The sequence below is a fragment of the Balaenoptera ricei genome, chromosome 2, assembly GCF_028023285.1.
Source record: "Balaenoptera ricei isolate mBalRic1 chromosome 2, mBalRic1.hap2, whole genome shotgun sequence".
NCBI lineage: Eukaryota > Metazoa > Chordata > Mammalia > Artiodactyla > Balaenopteridae > Balaenoptera > Balaenoptera ricei.
Genome location: NC_082640.1, coordinates 46,646,571 through 46,654,105, shown reverse-complemented (window position 1 = coordinate 46,654,105; position 7,535 = coordinate 46,646,571).

Here is a 7,535-nt window from a genome sequence, read left to right as displayed (position 1 = left end):
GGCAGAGGCTGGGGCCCGACAAGAAACCCCCATAAGATGTGATTTGCTAAGTTCCCAGCAGAGATGGAAAGTGGCTGGGATCTTGAGTGGTTATGGGGACAATTTAGGGACATTTTGTTTCTCAGTCTTTTGGTTTTAGACCCCCTTCAGTAAACTAATGACTTTTGGTTGGCTCCAAGTCAAGCCTGCTAAGAAGATTCTTAATATCACCTCATTATTTTGATTATTATGGGTAGTGATACAAGTAATAGTATATTACAATAATATCATTCATAATGGCTTACACTTATTGAGCATTAACCATGGCCAGGCACTTTCTAAACACTTTGTCAATAGTAACTAAATTCATATCCAAAGCGTTTCAATGACTTGGTTACTGTTAGCGTCCTCATTAAATAGATGATGAAACTGAAATATAGAGAACTCAATGCCCGTGGATCACACCTGATTAGTGGTGACCCTGGACATGAATCGAGAGCAGTTTGCTATCTAACCTGGGCTTTTATGATCTATGTCACCTCATTAATCCACTTGATTGAGGAAATATTATTTTTTCCATTTTACAAAGAAGGTGCAGAGACTTTAAGTGACTTGCCTAAGTCTACGCATTGGAAAAAGGTAGAGCCAGGATTTGGAGCCCAGTCTATCCAGCTCTAAAGTCTGAGTCTGGGACTCTATGGTTCTCACTCTTGGTCAAGGTTAATAACACTTTTGGTTATAACTACATGGTATCTTCTCCAACCTATGGGCTCTATCAGGTGATGGCTTCCTAGGAGGAAGGAGAGGTGAACAAGGTGTCTTCCTGACATTAGTCTAGTTGTCACTGAGGTCAACTGAAAGAGGATGGAATGACTCTGCAAGTGAATTAACTTCAGGATATTTGAGCTATTAGGAGTGTTTCCTATAGGATCTGTTGAAGATGACTTACCGTGCTATGCTGTGCAGTGAAAACTACAGTCACTTTACTCTGTTTTGTTATGGTCCAGTCTTGAGGCTGTGATTTAGGACAAAAGAAGTCAAGCATCGAGGTCAAAGAGTGAGAAAAAGATGACTCAAAGGATAAGATACAGGGCACAGTACATCAAAATCATGTTCATCTTTCGAAATACTAAATGAATACAAGCCAAAGACTAGGGAAGCCACGGATGCCTTCATTTCAGGAATCCAGGCTGGTCTAGGTGCCTGAGCCCACAAGCCAAAGTAAGTAGAGCCCTCTACACAGAAATGGAAATGAAAGCTGCTCTGGACTGTGAGCTCAGGGTTGAGTTCAGTAAGAAATAGATGGAAAATAAAAGTGGTTGGTTGATAGCTACCAGTATAACCAATTGTTCTGGAATATTAAACGGACAGCCCCTTGTTCTTTCATTATAGTTGCTGTGTTTATACCCACCAAATTTGTGGAGTCTTGAAAATGAAATGATGAATCACCATAGGAAACTTCTGCTAATTAACCTGCAGTATCTATTTTACATGTTTATTCCTTCAATAATATAAGATGAAATCACTATGTTGTCTTTTCATTCCCTGAGGTACCAAAAGCGACAGTGGGATGCATAAAGTAAGGTATTTCTTATCTATTCTGAGGGTGAAATCAGTGGTATGTGTTTATTTATAAATGGTTCTTACAATTGTCTCTCTTAAATGAAACCTTACGATTGGAAGTGGCTGCCAGAAATGGCAGTGAATGCTCCCAAATAAATAAGGTTCTAGGGAAGCAAGGAACTTTCTTCCTACGTATGTAATTAAATTTGACAAAGCAGTCATGGTTTGCTTTGGAATCATCAACAGCTACTTATATGACAGATAACCCCTTAACAATCTCTTTAGGTGTTCCTGTTGCTTATGTTAAATTATTAAGCAGGTCAGAAGGTGATTATTTTGGTCAGATAGACAGAGAGTACAATGAACGCCTTAGCAGTAAAACTGGTTTATCAAATAACCTTAAATTGGGTAAGAAACAAAATGGGTCCTTTTTGTTGTTGTTTTACTTTGTTTTCTAATCCTGATCTTCAACCATGCTATGCCAAAACCTCCCTTTTCCATTCTTTAAAAATAACTTGGCAGGCCTCTATAACTTTCCTTCTCAGATATTAAAACTCCGTTTAGCCTATTTTAAAACTAGAATCTCATATTGGATTCAAATTTCTTCTCCTCTTTCCCCCAGCTGACCCCATGACAGACTTGATCATGGCTGCTTGGATTGGAAAACGGAGGCAAGCGTTTTCCTTGACACTCTCATTATTCTCCCTCTTCTTAGTCAAGCTCTTCTGGCCTTCCTGATCTGACCTGATCAAGAAGAATGAAATGCATATTTCACTTCCCCTGTCCTTGATTGACTTTCTGGTGTTAGATGGAGGATAATGGGGAAGAAGTTAAAGGAGGAAGGATTTATCTAAATTGGTAGAAAAGTCAGATTGGGGCATGGTCCTTGGCTTCAGTGATTCTCTTTGCAACTAGTAACCACCACTCATGATGCACTCTTTCTCCCTGAGGTGTGTAGTTTAACCTCAAAGCATCTTTCTGAGGAACTTACCTGTTCCCTTGATGTCCCCAGAAGTTCTTAGCCTGCTTCTCCATTGGCCAATTAGCCTCCTGGGCAGCCCTAAGTCTCCTGACCCCTCTTTAGTTTCAGTGCTTGCTCACTTGGAGATGGAACCACTGAGTCCCCTTTTCACCCTCTGGGGGCAGGAAGGCCACTTAGGGTGGGGGCAGTGGCTCTGTCTTCTTCCCAGGCACACTACATCACAGTTCCAGCAAGCCCCACTCTCCTAGCCTCTTTAATCTCCTTCCTAGTAGACTTCCTCCCTTTGAAGACCTCTTTTGACCAACTTTGAGTCCAGTCTCTATGGGCATTTTGCCCTAAAACACAAGTAGGCACTTGTTTAGGTCACACAGAATCTCCTTCACCGTATTCTTCCACTTGGTCACGGCAGCATTAGGATATGCTATGGTTTCTTGGTTCCAGCAAACACCCAGCTAAAGCATAATAAGTCAGTTCTCTTTCTCACAGGCACCTCTAGGTTCTACAAGTTATCCCCTTGAATCTCCCATCCTGCAACCAGTTATTTTAGGAATGGGGAGAAAATAGCCTCTCCCTATGAGCCTGCACTCTTCACAGAGCTGAGAGATTTTCTGCTCCATGATTTCCTCCATCAGTAGGCTGGGAATGAGGTGTGAGGTTGAGTTGAATGAGGTATGGTTGATGGTAGCAGATTCCACTCACATCACCTGGGGGAAATGTCTGGCCCCAACTGTAGTTGGCTCACTGGTGACTTGAGAGTGTGGGGTACCCATGAGTCTCATTTTCAGTTGTATACCATGCTTACTGACTTCAGGAAAATATAAAAATTTAAGTTTTATAGAGTTAGATTAGTCATAAAGTAAAGTCTACACCCACCCATATGTATATGAAAGCCAGGAAGGATTTATTTGCAAGGGTAAAATGGATGCCATGTCACTTCCACTTTTCCTGTCCGCTGCATCCTCTACTACCTGAAAAGCCAATGCCTCTATGCCTCTAGGATCTCCAAAATCAGAATGCTAGTCCTAGAAAGGAGTTGCCAAGGTCCTCCACCCATTAACAGTGACAGTGTAACACTTGTCCTCCTCTTCATCTGAGTTCTTTTCAGAAGCAGTCATGCTTTTGACCACGATGTCCACTTGTAATCACTGATTTGTCCTTGTCTCTAATATTTTGAAGAGAAAGTCATGAAAAGAAGCACTGTGGTAACCAGGGTGGATTTTGTTTTTGAGAGTCAAGTGGGTACCATGTCACTGCTACTCCTCCCGTCCACAGCATCCCCTGCCCCCTGAAGAGGCAATATACTTCCTCCCTCTTCCCCTCCAGTGTCCTTTAGATATGTCCACACTGCTTCTTAACAAGCACAATTCCGCTCCTTGCTTCTTACTGGAAATAGGCTCAGTGCTGACGGGATCTGATCTCTTGGTGGGTGGAGGGGAATGAGGGGTCAAAGCTGCATCTGACCCTTTGTTCCACAGCCTTACTTCATAGCTGAGCTGTCAAATTCTGATTTAAACTTCTTTTTTTCTAGGCCCTAGATCAGTTCCTTACCTTGGAGCATGTCCCCTTTGCTGATCTCATACATTTTTATTTTATTTGATACTTGATGTTATGGTTGGATTATAAAACTTCCATTCAGTAAAGGTTCTGTAACAAATTGTTCTTTTGTACAATTGCCAACTCTCCCAGACTAAAAACATATTGGGGGAAAAAGCCAGATAAAAAATTAAGTGGAGTCCAGATTAGGGGCCAACTAATAAAATCAGATTTTCTTGACACTTTTAGTCAATGCAAAAATAATTGTGGGAATATGAAAGGTTTTTTATGGTCAATTATTCTTGTCTTAGCAAGTATCTATAATCATAGCCCCCTCAGAGTAGGTAATAATCCTCCACTGAGAAAAATGAGACTTCCCTACATATCCATAAGAATGGTAAAACATTATCACGTGCATGCATAAAATATATTAATATTGAAATGTGCTGGCTTTAAGGTCAGGTAGGTAGACATCTTTTTTTCTATGTTGAAAAAATATATATACTATCTGACTTTATTGGACTGCTAACATCCAATTGATCTGCATTATTCTTAGCTGGCAAGAGCCTATATACCTAAATGCCTCAGATAATAGGTATTACAGTATTAGGTAAAAAGCCTCCATGCAGTCTATAGCAATATCAAAAAGGTAGAAAGTGTAAAATAAGGGAGATTAAGATGACACCAGAAAGCTTTGAATGAGGTGTCATTTTGCATTTAGAGAGACAACCAGGAAAGTTAAGACAGAAGAAAAAAATGCCCCTTTCTCACCAGCTGCCCTTAAAGGTTTACAAATGATCTGTTAACAGGAATGAGTTTCTCTTAGGCTTCAGACACCATTTATTATGCTGGGAGAGAGACAAAAAAGGAGATGGAAAAGACTGGAAAATTATGCTTATTTGAAGGCAAAATGCTTCCCATCAGCAACATGATGAAAATGTACCAAAGGTGTCAGCCAGATGTTGACATGTTAATATTTTTCATGAGGGCTTTCACTGAAAATGAGTACAAAGAACTTTCGGGGTGTTCTTTAGAATATGGATGGAAATACACTGCTAAGCTAGAAACCTTGCCTGGGAAATTGCAATGGTATTTGATGACGAAGAGGAAGAGGAAGTGTGTCCTAAATAGGGGGCTGGAACCTCGATTCCCTGGCTGCATCCCGGATGGTTACAAATGGGCTCATCTGATCTCTCCTAGTCAATTTCATTCTGGAAAGTAGCCAGTGGGCCTAGTTCATGACCCAGTGATGTCATTATAATTCATTCTCCCTCACCACAAAGACTTCAGAACTTTCCAATTTACAATGGGTCTTTTTAATAAAGAAGAGTGTCATGCATAGAATTTTTAAGTGTTTCTGATAATTTATCTTTTTTTCTGTTTTAGCCTCAAAATGGCCTATGGTATTTCTATGAAGACTGAACTCTCAAAGCCATTCAAAGAATTTATATCTTTGTTAAACTACATGGTAGGTTTTATAAGCTGAACGAAGGTAATTGAAGCTTTTTACAAGAGAGCATCTTGTCCAAATAATCAAACAGACAAAAACTAACTTTATATCTTATGCATAAATCAGAACAGGGTCCCTAAAATGTAATAAGACTGAACTGATGTTGCATCTTGAACACTGATATACAAACTCTAAATAGGATAAATGCCATTTTTAGCAATGTTCTCTGTGCTTTGAGCCTGGCTTTCCAAGCCGAGGGAGGGGCCGGGGACTGATAGAGACACATGTAAGCCATTTAACCGGAGGGGCTATGGCATCATCCGTGTGTTCTCTCAACACCTCTCCTGAGCCGTAAGGAAATATTCACTGATGAAGATCACACATAAATCGAACTCAGCATTGGGGAGTTAGGAACCCCTCCCAGTCCTTCACCTCTTTGAACTTGGTTAACCCTCCTTGCTAAAATAAACCTGGCTGAGATGACTTCACTTATCCTCGGCATGGTTCTTTAAAACCCTGGGTAGTACAAGCCGAGTGGATGATCAATGTATTTGTGGCCTGCGCTGTAATTTAACTTGCTCTGTCTGACAGGAGATGTAGAATAGCTAAAAAGAGGCTTTACTTGTAATCTTCTTATCACCTTATCCTGGAGTGTTTGTGAAGAGCAAGGCCTTGCCTGAACTAACTCCCAGCTGAGGGTTAATACTAAGAAAGAGAAATTGCCCTTTAGTGGGTCTGACCGAGCCCCCTGATAAAACCTTCTCAGGACAGGTCGGGAACCCTGGCCTCTCAAGGCTGTATGGACACTGGCTTTCCCAAGCTATAACATTCTTGTTTTTCTTCTCTATGCTTCGTGGAAATGACTTGCAGTAATTGTCATGCGCCAGGGATAAAAATCCATGCATTTATTTTTTCATGCCTTTTCTAATGTATGGATTCTAAATCAGATCTTCACTGCTGGACTATTATCAGGCAGAGAATGAGTGAGAAGAGAGAGGTGGTCTGACTACCAGTGCAGGATGAGGAGGAGACGGGGGCCCTCTGAGTGTTGAGATGACGATATAGAAAAGGTCAAAACTGACGGAAGTGAGGGGGGAGGGCGAAAAGAGAGAAAAACTGGAGAGAGACAGAGGCAGGAAGAGAAAGAGAGAGACAAAGAGGGGCAGGGAGAGAGGTTTTCAATGAGAAATAAACACAGTTTGGGAGAGTTTAGAAGAAAGAAACCTTTGGATATGGCAAAATTAGGGAGGTTTGCATGCAGAGGGAGGGTTGCACAGAGAAGGGGCATCGACATTTTCAGGAGGCAGTTTTCCTGTTTTTACAGAAAGCTGAGCCACAGCAGAAAGCCTGTCAGTGTCAGGTTCTCCAGTGTCAGGTAATTCACACTCTTCCTGATGACCCTGAGGTGTATACAATTCTTTGAAGTGAGCGCTTGGTGAATCTGATCAAGGGACTATTTTCTTTCCAAGGAGCAGATCCTGGATGGGATGTGCTCTCAAAATGATCCTATGTTAGTGGGATGGTGGTTATAAAACACAGCAGTCACAACCCAGGGGACAAAAAGTTATCATAGCCATAGATACGAAGGGTTGGGGGACCCAGAGAATAAGTAGAAGGGGACACAGAACAAGCTTTACAGAGGCGCTACAATAATGACATTACTAATAATGAGAATAAAAGCAACAATATTGATGACAAAATTCAAAGCAGCTACTGATATTTTTTCAGCCCATATCATGGGTATATGTCTCCTGTAAACGTATCTGGATATGTTTCTGTAAATATATATGTATGTATGTAAATGTGTATGGATCTGTAAATACATCTAATGCTTACAGAATCTCTCAAGGTAAGTATTATTATTATTCTAATTTTATAGCTGAGGATATTAAAGCTTAGAAAGCTTGCAAAACATATCCAAGGAAACATGCCCACGTATTTCTAGTTTGATCAGTGTATATTGGATAAAAACATGAAGCTATATCTATGGAATCCATAATATACATGACCAGAGTGAGAAAGAAGGAA